Source organism: Schistocerca nitens, chromosome 7 (assembly GCF_023898315.1).
Source record: "Schistocerca nitens isolate TAMUIC-IGC-003100 chromosome 7, iqSchNite1.1, whole genome shotgun sequence".
Lineage (NCBI taxonomy): Eukaryota > Metazoa > Arthropoda > Insecta > Orthoptera > Acrididae > Schistocerca > Schistocerca nitens.
In genome coordinates, this window is record NC_064620.1 from 325324370 (window position 1) to 325343927 (window position 19558).

Below are 19558 nucleotides of genomic sequence, written 5' to 3' on the forward strand. Positions count from 1 at the left end.
ATAAAGGAATAAGGCCAGTTCTAAATTAGGTACTAGTGACCTCACTGCGCATGCTTGAGCTAGTAGTTGTCTGCTGTGGTCACGTCTCAGCTGAGTGCTGAGTCTGCCGTATTGCTTTCTGGTGCACTTACCGAATGATGAGTTTTCTTTCTGTGTATGGTCGTTTCGTTATCACAAGGAACTCTCTGACGAAATGAGTATAGTGCATTTTTCGTAAATATTTTAACGGAAGTTTTTAAATCTTTGTGTGCACACATCAAAAAAAGATTTGCATCACTCCGGTACCCAGAACTCTTGAAGGTAGACGTTGACTGTGGATATTGTCCCTTTGACTGTTCACAGATGTACTAAACCCGTCCAAAGACGTAAACAACGACGCATGAGCGGCGCCTATTAGACGGAGGGGGTCCGGCAGCGGGTCAGTTCCAGTCATTCCACCAGTAAGGAAGTTCACAGTTCGTGTTGTCTGGAGCATGCATAAAGGGTCAATATCGCGGTTCGATCGCGTCCGCATTGTTACTTTGTGCCAGAAAGGGCTCTCAACAAGGGAAGTGTCCAGGCGTCTCGGAGTGAACCAAAGAGATGTTGTTCGGACATGGAGGAGACACAGACAGACAGTAACTGTCGATGACATGCCTCGCTTAGGCCGCCCAAGGGCTACTACTGAAGTGGATGACCGCTACCTACGGTTTATGGCTCGAAGGAGCCCTGACAGCAACCACCATATTGAATAACGCTTTCGGTGCAGCCTCGGGGCATGGTGTTACGACTCAAACTGTGCGCAATAGCCTGCATGATGCGCAACATCACTCCCGATGTCCAGGGCGAGGTCCATTTTTGCAACCACGAGACCATGCAGCGCCTTACAGGTGGGCTCAACAACATGCCGCATGGACCGCTCAGGATTGGCATCACGTTCTCTTCATCGATGAGTGTCGCATATGCCTTCAACAAGACAATCGTCGGAGACGTGTTTGGAGGCAATCGGGTCAGGCTGAGCGCCGTAGACACACTGTCCAGCGGGTGCAGCAACGTGGAGGTTCCCTGCTGTTTTGGGGTGGCATTATCTGGGGCCGACGTACGCCGGTAGTGGTCACGGAAGGCGCGGTAATGGCCGTACGATACGTGAGTGCCATCGTGCGACCGATAGTGCAACCATATCGGTAGCATATTGGCTAGGCATTCGTCTTCATGGACAATTCGCGCCCCCCGTCGTGCACATCTTGTAATGATTTCCTTCAGGATAACGACATAACTCGACTAGAGTGACCAGCATGTTCTCCAGACATGAACCCTATCGAATATGCCTGGGATATGTTGAAAAGGATTGTTTATGGACGACGTGATCCACCAACCAGTCTGAGGGATCTACGCCGTTTTGCCGTTGAGGAGTGGGACAATCTGAACCAACAGTCCCTTGATAAACTTTTGCATAGTATGTCACGACGAATACAGGCATATATCAATGCAAGAGGACGTGCTACTGGGTATTAGAGGTACCGGTGTGTACAGCAATCTGCACTCCCACCTCTGAAGGTCTCAATGGATGGTGGTACAACATGCAATGTGTAGTTTTCATGAGCAATAAAAATGGCGGAAATGATGCTTATGTTAATCTCTATTCTACTTTTCTGTATACGTTCCGGAACTCTCGGAATCGAGGTGATGCAAAACTTTTTTCGATGTGTGTATATTTCACAAATAATTAATGATATGCTAATGTGAAATCACAGGCCTGGCTCTGTTATACTAGCGGTAAACTTTATTTACGTTTATATTTAAACACGCTGCTACGAGATCTTGTAAGAGTTTATAGTTTACGCCTAGTACGCTTGGAGCGCTTCAGTAGACTATAATCTTTCTTGAACAATTTCGTTCATCGTGTAGAAAGGGCTTTAGGAACTTGTAAGTCACTGGAGTGGCGTCCGATATTTGCGCCAGGCCATTAAGCCACAAGAAATTATAATTACTGGAACCTAAACATTTACACATCCTCTTCTTGTACCCGTATTATAATTTAATGCACCAGCTGTATTTTTCTATCTGTATTTGAAGGCTAATCTCAAAAGTTACTGTAGGGATTTTGATCCGGTTTTCATTAGCAAACGGACGGATTAACGAGGTAGGTTAGTGTGTATAATTTACTGCAATTATGCTTGACGAATCGTCTGGCTGTAGATAAGTGTTTGCTGTACGAAATGTACATTGACACTGGTGTGGACGAAAGTAACTTTCGCATGATGTGTCACTTGGACCACACATAGAAAGAACTGCTACAGTACAGTACAGAAAGTAACTGAAAGAAGAGACAAACAGAAATGACTCTTATATTCAAAGACAATAAATTACGCGAAGTCACCGCGATTGCTAATGGTCCGTTGACACAAAAATGGCCTGGAAGTGGTTGTTAATGGGGTGTTAGATCATGCATGCCCTGCGACGTGCTCCCATGTTGACCATGAAGCTGGTAAGAAGTTGTTGTCACAGCGCGTTCCATTCCTCCACCAGCATGGCTGATGTCTGCTGGAGGTCGATGATGCATGTGGACTGTTGCAGTACGTCTCCCCAACGCGTCCTATACGTGCTAAATGCAATTTAAGTCGGGACAACGCGCAGGACAGTCTGTTCGCCGATTGTCCTGCCGTTCCAATAGCTTTACCACTTGAGCAGTTGGATGCGATCGGGCACTGACATCCTTCACAGTGAAGTCGGGGCTGAATATACTCTTCAAAAGACGCACATGGAGAAGGAGCACAGAGTTATAATAATGTTGTCCAGTGTCCACATGCACCAACGACCGTCCAGCAGTTGTCAACCATGCTAGTGGAGGAATGGAACGCCCTGCCACAACAACTGCGTACCAACCTTATGGCCAGCATAGAAGTGGGTTACAGACCATGCACTGCCTTCCGTGCTATTCACACAGCCTATTAAGAACCACTTCCTACCGTTTGTAATGTCCTCGAGACCATTGCAAATTTGGGTATTCTGTTCTTTTCATTGCTTATTGTTGTCAATTACCTTCTGTACTACACTGTGGCATTTTTCTGTGTATGGTCCAAGTTTCATCGAGTTATCTTACTTGGCTATGACACATCATGTTAAAGTTACTTTCATCGTTAAGTTTTTCACATGGCCGCACACATAAGGCGAGTCGTGTAAGATGTAACAGCTGTTTTATTCACGAACTGTTCAAGATACTGAAAAGACGTTTTCGAAGGATTGCAGCTCGCGGAGGGGCGCGTATTTTTTTATTTCTTTATTTTATTTTATTTTATTTTATTTTATTTTATTTTATTTTATTTTATTTTATTTTTTTTTTTTTTGCATGGTGATAACGCTCAACTCTTGCATCAACTGGGACATTGAAGCTAGTGTGGCTTTTTAAATGGGATGATGTATTTCTCTCATCGCATTCGAAAGCCACTGAGAAGTACACTTGATGTTGTCATTGATGCTTTTCACAAGCGTAATCAAGACATGAGCTAATATTGAATCTTGGCCAGAATCTTCTATTGTGGAGCAAACGCCTCCAAGAGGAGCTATCATGTCAGGCCGTGTCACTATATGCAGTATGAACCTAATTATGCTCTTAAGATAAAACGTACGCTGATCAGCCAGAACATTATGACTACTTACCTAATAGCCAGTATGTCCACCTTTGGCACGGATAACAATGACGAGGCGTCGTGGCGTGGAAGCAGTGAGACCGTGGTAGGTCAGTGGAGGAAGTTGGCACCAAATCTGCTCATACAAATCACCCAATACCCATACATACCGGGGAGGGAGGGCCATGAGCTCTGACGCCACATTCGATCACATCCCGGAAGTGTTCGATAGGGTTCAGATCTGACGAGCTGGGGGGCCAGCACATCAACTGGAACTTGCCGTTGTGTTCCTTGTGCCACTCCATCTCATTCTTGGCCTTGTGACATGGCGCATTAGCTTGTAGAAAAATGCCACTGCTGTTGCGAAACATAATCGTCATGGTAGGGTGTACGTGGTATTCAACCAGTGTACGATACTCTTTGGCCTCATGGTCCCTTCCACAGCTCCACTGGACCCCACGTGAATGTTTCCCAGACCATGATGGGCCGGCCGAAGTGGCCGTGCGGTTAAAGGCGCTGCAGTCTGGAACCGCAAGACCGCTACGGTCGCAGGTTCGAATCCTGCCTCGGGCATGGATGTTTGTGATGTCCTTAGGTTAGTTAGGTTTAACTAGTTCAAAGTTCTAGGGGACTAATGACCTCAGCAGTTGAGTCCCATAGTGCTCAGAGCCAGCCAGACCATGATGGAGCCGCCGCCAGCTTCTCTTCATCCCGCAGTACAGATGTTATGGAGCTGTTCCCCTGGAAGCCGACGGATTCGCGTCCTCCCTTCGGCATGACAAAGAACGTACTGGTATTCATCAGACCATGCAATGTTTTGACAGTGTCCAGTGCTGGTGGTCATGTACCCATTTCAGTCGTAGTTGGCGATGTCGTGGTGTTAACACTGGCACACACATGGGTCGTCGGCTGCGGAGGCCATCGCCATCTGATGTTAGTTCCACCACAGTCTGCTGCCTGTCCTGTTTTTACCAGTCTGCCCAGCCTACGACGTCTGACATCTGTGATGAGAGATGGCCACCCAACCTCACAATGTCTGGACATGGTTGTATCATGGACACTCCCCACAACACTCCTCGGCTACTCGACAAGTCGTGCAGTTTCCAAAATACTTGTGCCGAGCCTCCAGGCCATCACAGTCTGCTCTTGGTCAAACTCAGAAAAATCGCGCGCCTCCCCTATTCTACACACGGACAGCACACTCAATAATATGCTATATGCACCGCGCGTGTCTGACTAGCAGTCATTGCACGCCAGGTAACGCTGGTAACTCAGGGGCGGGTTTGTATCGGTAGTAACTCAGTGCTCATAATGTTTTGGATGATCAGTGTATTTTCCTAAAATGTATACGACTGAGAAACAGGGTCAGATACTATTTTTGTAAATGGAATTAAATACTATCACTGGCGATCCTTTTGTTTCAGGGGCAGTTCCCAGGCAAAGGGCAACATAGTGCTCTGGATCTGTATATCCTCCTCCTCATATTTCACAAGGCCATTGGTAGATTGACGGTGACTCCTTATACAGAAAGTCTTCAGAAGTTATAACTAATGATGTCTATTCAACATGTAACCGGTTGCTGGTATTAAATGTGGGACCTAGGATTTATGAACTGATATTCAATGACACTACCACTGGACCCCAGTGACCTGTGTCAAATAACCTTCACAGTCAACTTCTTCACAGTTCCATTTGTCTGGTTCATCTATATGGAGCAGCCTCCTGAGTTTGCATTCAGAACTGGACAATGATCCCACTACGTCGAGCCTCTTAAGACTTCCCAGTCTCATTTTGGAGCAATAAATGGACAACAGAAGTAAATATCAAAAGCTGGGTTCGTTTAATAATGTGAATGCAGTGTTGAATCCAGGATTATGGTCTGGGGAGGGCGCTGAGTTCATAGAAATGCCTGAAACCCCATAAACACCACCTCTCCTGTTTCTCTGCCCCCCCCCCCTCCCATGGATTTGCTGCAGGGTAAAGATGTAGTTATCAGTGAAAGGTCACTTAATAACACAAGGCTTTAGTTTCCTATTACTGAAAATTCACTAGCACCATTTCAGCATGTGACTTCCAATGAAATTATTTTACCACCCACTTATAATTTTGTTTGGTGTAGCTTCTGCCTGGCATCAGGTATGAAAGCTTTAGCAAACTTGTAACATTGCCAAATGGGACGCCATTTAACGAAAACTGTGATTTCAAACATTTTGATAAATATGATACTCCATCATAACGTTTATGCTAAGTTGTGTAGATAAATAGTATATATTACAACATTTTTAGTTCACTGTATTCATGAAGTAAAGTCATATGAAGAGTAATTAAGATGAAATATAATTAATTTACCATGATCTCTTATTACTAACTGAAAATATGTCAAAACCAATGTAAACAAATCTTCAAATTGTAATTTACAAAATTGATACATTGAAAAGCTTAAATAATTATTACTCAGCTAACCAAAAGACGCAGGATTCATCTTAGCAACAAAAAAAATTATCTGTATTTATAAAATTATAAATGAAGGTATGATACGATAATGATCAACACATGAGAAATGAACTAAACTTTGTGTTGTGGCCGGGACTCGAATCTGGGTTTTTTGTTTGCTAGGAAGAAATACTAACCATTACACCACCACAACACGATGGTCAACATTGCTGGACAAACTACCCAAGTTGAGTGCCCTCTCCAACTCAAATTTCAGTTCATATCTTCAGTTTATTTTCCCTTACATTGTCACTACTGCCAGGGCTCTCCAGCACTGGAATAGCAACCCAGTGTTGGATATAATGGGAAAGTCTTGTACCACAGGTGCTCTTATAGATGTCTTTCACCAAATTGTGTGAAATACCTTTCCACAATATTGCCCAATTTATCATATTTTCTCATAATTAAATGTTTCCCTGAGACATTTAAGTCTCTTCGATATCTGCGATAATGATTGAAGCAGAAGAAATGAAACAAAATTTGTGCTGTGGCCATAGTGACAATGTAAGGGAAAATGAGCTGAATATATGAATTGAAGTTTGTGTTGGGGAGGGCACTCAACTTGGGTAGTTCGTGCAGCACTGTTGACCATTGTGTTGTGGTGGTGTAATGGTTAGAATTTCTGCCTAGCAAGGAAGAAGACCCAGGTTTTAGTCACAATTGCAGCACAAATTTTAATTTATTTCTTCTGCATCGACCATTATGGTAGATAACAAAGATCCTTAAATGTCTCAGGTAAACATTTAATTATAAGAAAGTATGATAAATTGGGAATTATTGTAGAAAAGTATTTCACATAATTTGGTCAAGGAGATCATGATATTTTGGCATGTCAGCTATTTTATTTATATTAAAACAAATTGTGAAAACAAATTGTGAAAAAAAAATTTTTTAACCAATTATGTAAAATCAATCAAATATTAACTGTAAACTTTAAAAAGTCATGATAGTTAAAATGTGCATAAGAAGCACAGTGGCAATTGGTGATGCAATAAACCAGTTTTTTAAAAGTGTGAGTTTGTGGGTGCAATAAAGTAGTTTTTTTAAAGTGTTTTACTGTTATGCCTCCATCATTTGATTTGATTAACTCGAAACGCAATTCCTGTCGTAGATCTTTGGAACCCAGATTACTGTAAAGGTGGAGGATAAACAGTGAAGTAGAGTTACACTTGTCACTGAAAGTCACCAATACTCTGCAGGTAAAGTAGCTGAACTGTAGCCAAAAAACTTGGTTACATTTTAAACTGTCACAGGTCGATCACATTTAATCAATTCATGTGCACAAACTCACCTTTTATCATGTACCAGGTGATCAAAAAGTCAGTATAAATTTGAAAACTGAATAAATCACGGCACAATGTAGATAGAGAGGTACAAATTGACACACATGCCAGGAATAACATGGGGTTTTATTAGAACCAAAAAAATACAAAAGTTCAAAAATGTCAGACAGATGGCGCTTCATGTGATCAGAATAGCAATAATTAGCATAACAAAGTAAGACAAAGCAAAGATGATGTTCTTTACACGAAATGCTCAATATGTCCACCATCATTCCTCAGCAATAGCTGTAGTCGAGGAATAATGTTGTGAAAAGCACTGTAAAGCATGTCCGGAGTTATTGTGAGGCATTGGCGTTGGATGTTGTCTTTCAGCATCTGTCGATCACGATACACTTGCGACTTCAGGTAACCCCAAAGCCAATAATCGCACGGACTGAGGTCTGGGGACCTGGGAGGCCAAGCATGGCGAAAGTGGCGGCTGAGCACACGATCATTACCAAACGACGCGCTCAAGAGATCTTTCACCCGTCTAGCAATATGGGGTGGAATGCCATCCTGCATAAACATCGTACGTTCCAGCAGATGTTTATGAAGCAGGCTGGGGATGGTGCGATTCTATAACATATCGGCGTACCTCTCACCCGTCACGGTAGCAGTTACAAAACCAGAATCACGCATTTCGTCGAAGAAAAAAGGCCCGATAACGGTAGATGTGGTAAATCCAACCCATAGCGTAACTTCCTCGTCGTGCAATGGAGTTTCCACGACAGTTCTAGGATTTCCGGTAGCCCAAATTCTGCAGTTGTGGGCGTTGACAGACCCTCGGAGCGTGAAATGAGCTTCGTCGGTCCACAACACGTTACTCGAACAATCGTCACCTTCCGCCATCTTTTGAAACGCCCACAACACAAATGCCCTCCGCTTCCCTAAATCGCCAGGTAACAGATCATGATGCCGATGGATTTTATACGGATAGCATCGGAGGGTACGCCTCAGTGCCAACCAAACAGTAGTGTATGGAATGCCGGTGCGACGTGCGACTGCACGAGCGCTGGCTTCCCCGTGCATAGACGAACCCACTACGGTCTCCATTTCTTCCTGAACTGTCTCAGCAGCTTTACGCCTTGTGCTCGGTCGGCCACTACGAGGTCTATCGTCTAAACAACCCGTGGCTTCGAACTTCGAAATCATTCTCGCCATAGCTGCATTTGTCAACGGACCCTTACCCGTTGGAATCCCCTTCCTATGGCGATAGGATCGTAACGCTGAACTAGCACATTCCCCATTCTGATAATCCAGCTTCACTAAAAGTGCCTTTTCAGGTAACGTCAATATGCTGCGACTGCTGGCGCATCTGATTCTCTCTCTCATTACAGCTCCTTATATACAGGATTGAGATGCGCAGTCACTGACGTTTTGCTGTCCAGCGCCATCTGTCGGACATTTTGTGAACTTTTTTTGTTCTAATAAAACGCTATGTCATTCCAAGCATGTGTGTCAATTTTTACCTCTCTATCTACATTATTCCGTGGTTTATTAAGTTTTCAAATTTATACTGACTTTTTGATCACCCGGTATATGTGAGCCATTTCCAGACACTACTGCCCTGTATGCACCAGCTAGTCTGCGGTATGTATTACAGATGAAAACCTGAAGAAATTATGTAATAAAAGATGCCATACACTCCATAAGTTACCCTGCAGTGCGTAGGGAAGGGTACTTACGACTACCATTAGGTATTCTTTCTTACTCTGTGTTGTAGACAGTGGACGTTTTGATAGCCTGTTGAATACAGTGTATTTTAGTATGCCTCAGAGGTCAAGTACTGAACTAAAAAGCAATTCCTGCAGCAATCCCATTTAAATTAATGACTTCAAGATTAGCCTATGCACACAGAATATTTTTTATAATTTATTCATAGTTAAGCAATATCACGGTGAACTTGGTCGGAATATTGTTAGTAAACTTGGGTGAACGATGATTCTGCATGTTATCTGCTGTTAGTTTGCGATATAAATATTGGATGCCCTACTGTTCTCGTAAATCGAAGATGAATTGTAGGTATGAAAGCAGTACCATGCGTCTTTTATCCCCTTCCATAATTTATGATTTCATGCATTGCTAGCGTCACAAGTGTTATTGCTTTTTGAAGTCAGAACACTTTTCCTTTTTCCTTGTATGGGCCCTGTATGTCTGTCTGTATGATATGGATGCCTGGTTCAGTGTTTCGAACCGACTGGGGTAAATCAGAGAAGCTTTTATCCCTCACAGCATAGTGAAGTAGAGTTACACATCTCACTGAATATCATCGATAACCTACAAGTTAAGTAGCTGAATTGTAGATGAAAACATGATTGCATTTCAATTTGGTGGCCTAAGCTGGGATATGTTGAAAACATCAGGACAATCTTGTTAATCAAAATTTAAGTTCTGGATGCTTATAAATCGCAAAAACAAAATTCCAAATCAGTAATTCCAAGTTGAAGACATGAACTACACTGATAACAGTATGGATTAAAAGTAAAACAGATGGTTGGACAAAAAATATGACAAACTGCATAAATGGAAATAATTGTGGTGCATCATCATCAACATGAACATCAAAAAGATAAGTACTTCGAATTTTTCTGTACAGAAGTGAGAGACAGTGTTACAGCTCATGTGAACTGCTTATCTATTAATTTATATTTTTTTGTTAGCAAAATGTTTCATCATGACAAACTAGAAAGAATAGACTAAGCAGTTTTTATGTAATTACTATAAAAATTTGATAATCAAAGGAAAGTGATACTACGCAAAATACTAGGACGATCAACAAGTAAAATAGATAACAGTTTAGGCAATATAACTTAGGCATCATAGAACAGTTTTGGGTTAAAACTGAAGCAACAGGAAGTAAATTAATCAGTAAACCTGATAATATGAAGAATGAAGTAGAAGATTGAAGGTAAAAGATAATTTCATCTTTCGGATTTATAGCTCTTTAGATTTTTTTCTTGTTTGCAGTTAAAATTATTGAATATAGATTTTGTCTTTTACAAGTATGTAAAACACTGCTTTTTCTTGTTACTCAAACATGTTTCACCAATTCTCTACCATCATCAGTGGGTTTTGTTTACTGAAAACTGTAAAAACTGTACTTATTTTAGGTTGTAACTGATCTGGAAAAATGATGCCTAAAGACAGTTTTTGTCCGTTTTTGTTCTTACCTTGATTTTACATTACGTGGTTTTGTCAGACCATCTTTACAGTGTCCTGGACTAATAGCTTGTCATCTGCAAACTAAACAATGTAAATGTAAATTTTATCTGGGAGCTAACACCTCCCTTGATTTTTTAAAAATTTATTTAGGTGTGCCAAAAACTTTCGCATGGCTATTTGTTATTACTCATGTTTCACTGTGACAGATTCTTCTTCTTCCTCGTTCTGAGAGCACTGCACACACATACTAAAAGTACTTTGTATAATTTTGGTTTAAAAAAGACCTTTTCACTTCGCAAAATGTGGAGTAAATTATATTTTTGTACAATCCAATCAGCGTTCTATTTATTTATTTATTTATTTATTTTGCCCAGGAACTTCGCAGATTCAAAAAGAAATACCTTTGGCTTATCACAGTTCAAGTGGATTACTTCATTTTCTAGTTGAGATGCATGAAACTACATATTATATTGAGTTTTTTTTCAATATTTACAGTTAATCTGTTCGACTTAAAGCAGTGTGAGATGACTACAAGTAGAGTAATAATTTTATTTTTTAGTTCACTATTTTCCTTTTCTGTAAAGTCCCTTTAATGTGTTAAACAATGTGCCTTTGCAAAGTGTAGTGTGTTTGCCATCTGCAGTTCCCTTCAGTATGTGGAAGTTTTCTTCTATTATTAGTTTGTTGTATAGGTTGTGGTTGGATCTCAGTTTTTTTAAATCTGTTGCTATTGTGGTTGTGTGGCAGTTATGGGCTATTAGGTGGATAGCAAATGTGCTATAGTTTCTGTTACTTTTTAGGTCTCTGAGGTGTTCTGAGCATCTTATTTTAAAATTCATACATGTTTGTCCTATGTATACTGGTTGGCAAGTGTTGCATGAGAGTTCATATATTCCTGATCTGTTGAATTTATCTGTGGGCGTGTCATGTCTTCTGAGTCTTTTCTGTGTTGTGTTGTCTGTCCTGTATCCTATTTGAAGTCCCTGTTCTTCAATAGGTTGCCTATTCTGTGGACAACTTTGTTATTGAAGGTGAGTTTCTGCCATTTTATTTTGTGTGTGTGTGTGTGTGTGTGTGTGTGTGTGTGTGTGTGTGTGTGTGTGTGTGTGTGTGTGTGTGTGTGTGTCCTTAGCATAAGTTAGTTTAAGTTGCAATAAGTAGTGTGTAAGCTTAGGGATCGATGACCGTAGCAGTTTGGTCCCTTCCACAAATTTCCAAATTTGAGTGTGTGTGTGTGTGTGTGTGTTATTGCACTGTTGTGTCATGCATGTGGTCATTGTTTGTATGTGCAGTGAGAGAGCACTTCAAGTTCCCACTGCTAATAAGGCAAGTACACCGTTTGTTTGCTATACAGTTCTATGAGCTTCAATCAGGAGCGGATTACTTTCAGTTATCAGTGTAGTTACTAGTTAATTTTTGTAATTTCTTACGTGTGTGAGTGCTTACTAGGCACAACCTTTATTTTAATAACACTGTTATCGATGCTTGTATCGACCCTTATATCACAAAGGCCTTTGTTTGTTTTGGTTAGTGTAGCTCAGTGTCAGTTAGACCATCAGTAAAAGAACACCTTGAGTTCCTACTGCTAACAAGCCGAGTACACTGTTCGTTTGTTACATGTTTTTACGAGCTTCAAACAAGAACGACTTCAGTAATGGATAGGAACTGTGATTGCCGTTTACAGATTCGAGCTGAGCTGACGCTTCACTCACAGCTCCAGGCAGTGTTGTCTTCCATCACACAGCTTGAAGCTGCTGCCAAGGGGCATCACTGTGGGGGGTCAGACGCGGGCATGCGAGGGACGTCGAGCATGTCCCACATGTCCACTGCTGTGGTTGCCCAGGGTACTGCCTGCACAGAGGTCAAGCCCTCACCTGTGCTCGAGAGGGAGATCATTCCAAAGTCTGTCAGACAGCGAAAAACTTTGAGGGGCTGATCGTAGGGCCTCCCCAGTTCGTTTGACAAACAGGTTTCGGGCATTATCTGTGGCTGACAAAGTCTCTAAGTGTGATGCAATCATCCATCCTGTTCCAGAGGAAACTTCATGGCCTGCAAGGTCTGGGCATTCACAGAGGGTGGGTTTGCTGGTAGTTGGCAGCTCCAACGTTAGGCATGTAATGGCCCCCCTTAGGAACATGGCTGCCAAGGAGGAGAAGGAATCCAATGTGCACTCTGTGTGCATACCGGGAGGAGTCATTCCGGATGTGGAAATGTGTGTGTGAAATCTTATGAGACTTAACTGCAAAGGTCATCAGTCCCTGAGCTTACACACTACTTAACCTAATTTATCCTAAGGACAAACACACATACCGATGCCCGAGGGAGGACTCGAACCTCCGCCGGGACCAGCTGCACAGTCCATGACTACAGCGCCTTAGACCGCTCGGCTAATACAGCACGGCCCAGATGTGGAAAGAGTGTTTCTGGGTGCCATGAAGAGTACAGGGCACAGCCAACTGTAGATGGTGACTCGTGTGGGTACCAATGACTAGTGTCGCAATGGATCGGAGGAGATTCTCTCTGGTTTAGAGCGGAAATGATAAAGACTGCCAGTCTTGCTTTTGAGATTAGATTAAGGCGGAGCTCACAATTTGCAGCATTGTCAATAGAACTGACTGTGGTCCTTTGGTGCAGAGCCGAGTGGAGGTTCTGAATCAGAGGCGCAGGCGGCTCTGTGACCGTGTAGGCTGCGGATTCCTTGACTTGCGCCATCGGGTGGTGGGTTTCTGGGTTCCGCTTAATAGGTCAGGATTCCACTAAACACAGGAAGCGGTTACACGGGTAGCGAGGGGTGTGTGAAGGGACTGGGCGGTTTTTTATTTTGGAGGGTCTCGTGAAACCACAGAAAAGGTGTCGGTTAAAAGGGGGCAGGTAAAACACAGTAAGGTAACTGTAGCAACAATCGGTATTGTAAATTGTCGTAGCTGTGTTGGGAAAGAACCAGAGCTCCAAGCCCTAATAGAAAGCACTGAAGCTCAAATAGTTACAGGTACTTAAAGCTGGCTGAAGCCGGAAACAAGTACTGCCGAAATTTTTTAAAACGACCTAACAGTGTTAAGAAAGGATAGATTAAATACAGTTGGTTGTGGAGTATTTATCGCTGTCAGAAGTATTTTACCTTGTAGTGAAATTGCAGTTGATAATTCCTGCGAAATAATATGGGTACTTGACAATCGGACTAAACTATTAATTGGATCGTTTTACCGATCACACACACACACACACACACACACACACACACACACACACACACACACACACAGAGAGAGAGAGAGAGAGAGAGAGAGAGAGAGAGAGAGAGAGATGCAAGTAAACAAAATTAAAATTCTGCGCCAAACTCACTCGTGAACAAATGAACGCCAACAGGGTTCGGAAACACAACAACTACCGTACGCTTACACAACGTTTTGCGAAGTGAAAAGGCCTTTGTTTATCCAAAATCATACAAAGTGCATTTAATATGTGTGTGCAGTGCTCTCAGAACGTGAAAAATGAATCTGTCTCAACGAAACATGAGTAATAACAAACAGATATGCAAAATTTTTTGACACATCAAAATCTTGTTTTTAAAAATCAAGGGAAGTGTTGACACGTAGATAAAATTGACATTGACATCATTTAGCTTGCAGATGGCAAGCTATCAATGCAGGATACCATGCAGATGGTCCTGCAAAACCATATAATATAAAATCAAGATAAGAACAAAACCGAACGAAAACTTCTTTATGCCTCTTCCTGTTAGATCAGTTACAATCTAAAATATGTTCACTTTTTACAGTTTGTAAGTAAAAAAACCACTGATGATAGCACAGAAGTGCCGAAACATGTTTGGGTAACAAGAAAAAACAGCGTTTTGCGTAAGAGACGGAGTCCATATTCAATAATACCAAACTTTAGTAACCAAGTTGCAGAGTGAAAGAAAAAGGAACGTACAGTAGAGCCAGAGCATAAACAATGAGATGCACAGCTATGTCCTGTAGAAAATAATGTTGTAAAAGTAAATAAATGTCGTTTTGTCGAAAGGTACCAGTACCGAAAACGTAAATTTTAATGTGCACATGTTGGCAGTAGTGGATATTAGTAAACAAACTGTTGAAGATGTCATGAACGAAATTGCAAATTGTATAAGTGCAGCGTTGAACGCACTGACATGAAGTTAATATAGACGAAAATTAAAAGTTAATATTTAAGTGAACACGAAGTAATAGCAAATACTTGCATAAAATAATTTTGGAAAGGAGGCTGTGTGGGATTTGTAAACTTAGGGGCAGTTGTACAATCGCCGACTAAATCCAAGTTGGAATAAGCTAACCACCGTATAACCACAGGTATAACTTTGAGTGCGCGTTGTAGCATGCGGTTTTATTCCGCAGTTAGTTGTTCCTGGAATAGCGATCCCGTCTAGTTAAGTTGGCGACAACCGAAGTGCATGGTGGGTATTTGCGCGCATGTGATTCAGTTTATTTACTTCTCGTCGTCTGCTAAAGAAGTTTTGTCAACTTGGGCGAGAAACGATCAAGGAAGCAAAACTATTTAAAAAACTTGTAGACATGACACAAGATTAGGAAAACATTATAGAGAACAAGAAAAGGGATGCATTGAAAAGGTCAGTGCAAAACATTTACCTAAGCTTGTATTGTGTGTATTAAAATATCAGTCTTTAAGTTGGTTAAAGGATTGGGTATTTGTTTTTTGAACAATAAGAGATCTTTCCAAATTCCAGAAGAAAGCATGTGACAAAATATGTGATGCATATAATCCACAATGTCGCACAGACCGAGCGAACAACTTCAACAGAACTGATTCACTAAAGAAAGAGACGAAAAAATATTATGCCATATTAAGGCAGCAAAGCTGCAGTGTGGCTGTGATCCATTTGTGCAGCACAAGTACCAAGTTGTGTATGCCAATATATGCAATTCGATGAAACTATCCATAGCGAAAGTCATTTTGATTCTGACGCAACGTTTAAAAGCAAGATAATATTCCCTCCAAAGTATCTGAATGATAGGTGATGAATTCGTAGTAGTTAGCAAATATAATAACAATTTTGAAAGGCATAGGCCTACAGCTTTGTGAAATAGTAATTACATGCCACTATTTTCTTCGTGTTTTCAGAGTGTCCTACAACCTATGACAGCACGGGCGTAACGGAGATTGTTTTTGCCGATAATACCGAGGTGTGTTTATTTCCTGCCTAGCTTTCTGTCGTAAATATACTTTAGAATGATTAATTCATTACAGTAGCAAAGCTGTTCGCTTCTCCTGTGTAGCAGTTATTATTCATACGCAAATCCCATTTCTGTGATGTGGTGCTAATTAATCATTATATTGAGCGATACACTATGTATGACCATAATGCTTTTGATATTGCTGGAGTAAAACTATACTTCGGGTTTATATTCAAACTTGAAGCTGATGTCATTTTCTTTTCTAGATTTATGAGCAACAGTAACTATTGCATACATAATTCTGGCTTGTGCAATCTTCTCTAGCAGCTGTGTGTAATGTTGGAGGTAGTGGGAAGTAACTGGAGAAGTAACACATTTGCTCTCTCCTGTCTTGCTTTCTACAATCTCAATTGAAAGCTGTCAATTTTTGCAGGATATGAATCCCTGTTCATAGATACCTGAAGTAAGCACGCCATTGGTTGTTGACACATTCAACGGTTAAGAAACATAAAATTGTTTCAAAATAAGTCATTATATGATAGCACATCAGTTGTCACAAAATAAATGTTGTTGTTGTGGTCTTCAGTCCTGAGACTGGTTTGATGCAACTCTCCATGCTACTTTGTCCTGTGCAAGCTTCTTCATCTCCCAGTACCTACTACAGCCTACATCCTTCTGAATATGCTTAGTGTATTCATCTCTTGGTCTCCCTCTACGATTTTTACCCCCCACGCTGCCCTCCAATACTAAATTGGTGATCCCTTGATGCCTCAGAACATGTCCTACCAACCGATCCCTTCTTCTAGTCAAGTTGTACCACAAACTTCTCTTCTCCCCAATCTTATTCAATACTTCCTCATTAGTTATGTGATCTACCCATCTAATCTTCAGCATTCTTCTGTAGCACCACATTTTGAAAGCTTCTATTCTCTTCTTGTCCAAACTATTTATCGTCCATGTTTCACTTCCATACATGGCTACGCTCCACACAAATACTTTCAGAAACGACTTCCTGACACTTATATCTATACTTGATGTTAACAAATTTCTCTTCTTCAGAAACGCTTTCCTTGCCATTGCCAGTCTACATTTGAATCCTCTCTACTTCGATCATCATCAGTTATTTTGCTCCCCAAATAGCAAGACTCCTTTACTTCTTTAAGTGTCTCATTTCCTAATCTAATTCCCTCAGCATCACCCGACTTAATTTGACTACATTCCATTATCCTCGTTTTGCTTTGTAATAACGTAAAACCCCATTTTGGTTCATGATTAAACAATTATGTATTCATTTACAAATAGGTGGTGTGTGGTGCCTTGTGCATAAGCTGAATGCAGATCATATGCTTGGAATTACGTTAATTAAATATAGGCTAAATTGTGTGCAACTCACTGAGCTGCAGTCAAGTGTGTGGTACATAACATAAAATGAAGGAAGAGTTGAGCACTGCAGATTAAACAATGTTTGCATTACAAAATATGCGAAGAGCATAGAAAGTAGTTCTAATTTGTGTTTTCATATCTGATAAGACTGGGTATAAAAAGCCTCTACATGTGTTAAGAAGCCCTTGACATCCCCATTTGGATTTAAATGGAGGCTTTGTGAATAGAGCTGGCATTGGTTCCACAAGCTTGCAGATATTTCCAAATGAGACAACTGGTAAGCAAATTAATATGTTACTCTCTTCACAGGTTTTATCTGTATTGTAATGTAGTCTGAAAATATTGCGTCAATTGTTGACCTCATCCTCTCTCACACAAAATTCATGTCATATGGAGACATGGAGGGGGAACCTAGACGTTTGCTGTGTACAGACATCGGCAATGCTTATAATTACTTATTAAGCTTGCCTCCTGTTTAAGGTAGAATCTTCGTCACTGTCTATAGAGCTACAAAGAAATAGGCTTGAACTCTTACATATTTCAAAGTATATTCTCCATTCTAGTATTTTAAACTGGGGTTACTTACACCATTTCTAGGTAACTTTGACCCACTAGTGAGAAAGTCTTTAATTTTTTTCCCAGGTGAAAGTTACTATCCTTATCTAAGAGTAATCAAGGCAGCAGTCATCCTCAGTGTGGAAAGAATGATCCTGAAGGAAGCGAGTTAACAAAATATCTTCGTGGGATATTGGCAGCACTATACCAAATGTTGATTGTAAATATTGTAAGAGCTGTTACATCCCAAAAACTTCTGCCTGGGGATTAGGAGAATGTAATTTTACTTTTTGTCAGTATTATTTAATAGGGTGAGCAAATGTCATTTGTGTGAAATACAGCTTAGTTAGTATGTTTAACATGTCTATGAATTGGTGGAAAAAAAAATGTACCAGAGCATCAGCTATTTCTGTAATACAGATCACATCCACACTATACTGTATTCTTAGCAAATAATGTATTCTCTTTTCAAATAGTTAAAAATTGTGTAATTCAAAATGAATGTCATTGAACTACAGTACACTTGTGTATTTACTGCATCACTTTATGAAGAAGTTGAATATTTCCTGCTTTTGCCTTCAAAGTTTAGTGTTACAGTTATTCCTCATGCTCCTGTTTAGTCAAAGTGGCTTTCAGTGTGGGTAACACAGACTTTTTTATTTTTATTTTTAATTTTTTTTATTTAATGGTACTGTGGCAACAGATGTATTGTTTTAATATATTCTTTTAATTGATGGCACAAGCCTTTGCCAATGTTAGGAACATATGTTTGAAATTTTCTCCCTGCCACTCTTTCCTTCTTTTCTTACCATATGTAAAGACAGGCAAAAATTGGGCCAAAGTAACCTATATTAAAATACACTGACTTTTGGCTTAATATGTGCTGAATGTTCTTGTATACATCAGTTTATTTAGCTGATTTACAATGGATGTTAGCTTACTGCTGCAATTATTCAACATCTGTCATTTTTAAATGTAATATGTGAAAATGTAGTTAACATTTTGTCATCAGCTCAATGTCTTTGTGGTTACACACTAAAAGATATTCAGGCTTAAAATAAATGAAAAGATACTGATTCTGAAGTAGAAATATTTCTAATCCTTTCTTTATATTTTTGATGCAGGTGTGGCATCAGTCCAGGAGAATGCCTGTCAGCTACACAAGTATCAGGTACATCACAATAATGTTCTAGGTATGCTGTACTTGCAGGTTATCAGAACTGTTAAGCACAAATCTAACACTAAAGCTCAAAATCTACATCAGAAAATTGTAATTCCATTCTAAAGAGATTTTTCATTATGTGATTCTAAAAACTAAAGCACATTCATTAGTTTTTATGACAGGTTGTACAGAATTTGACTCATGAAGCAATGTGTGTATAGTGTGTGTGGTGACTGATAGTGAGATATGAGTTAACAATGTGGCATATTATATTTAATAAGTTATTTGTAAAAAAAAAGTATCATATACCAGGATTAACCCTAATGATTGTCTCTAACTAGGTGTCCATAAATATATGTTTATACGAATTAGCTTATTTTAAATTGATCTAAATTTGTAAATACTTTGACATCTCCTATATCCTTGTAAAAAGAGATACACAGATGAATAAAGCTACTACTACTACTACTACTACTACTACTACTACTACTAGCGGCAGAGTGTACCACTGTCGGAAACTGCTAAAGAGTTGGATGCATGTGCCACTGCCAAGACTGACTTAGCCAACTTGTAAAATGGTGGTGCTCCAGAAGCAGCATGAGGAGTCCCAGAGGAGGGAAGAGCTGTTTAAATTCAAGAAAGAGTCTAGAGCTCAAAATTAAGATTTTAAAAGAGAAATTAAAAAAAATTCTGAATAATAAC

General features: G+C 40.4%; 1 long non-coding RNA gene across 1 annotated transcript; it reads left to right on the plus strand.

Annotated features, from left to right (window-relative positions):
- The first annotated feature begins 14699 nt into the window (after positions 1-14699).
- Positions 14700-19106, plus strand: LOC126194999 (uncharacterized). Its single transcript, XR_007538542.1, has 4 exons — positions 14700-15191; positions 15309-15596; positions 15704-15765; positions 18819-19106. It is a non-coding gene; the product is annotated as an uncharacterized LOC126194999 (long non-coding RNA).
- The last annotated feature ends 452 nt before the right edge of the window (positions 19107-19558 follow it).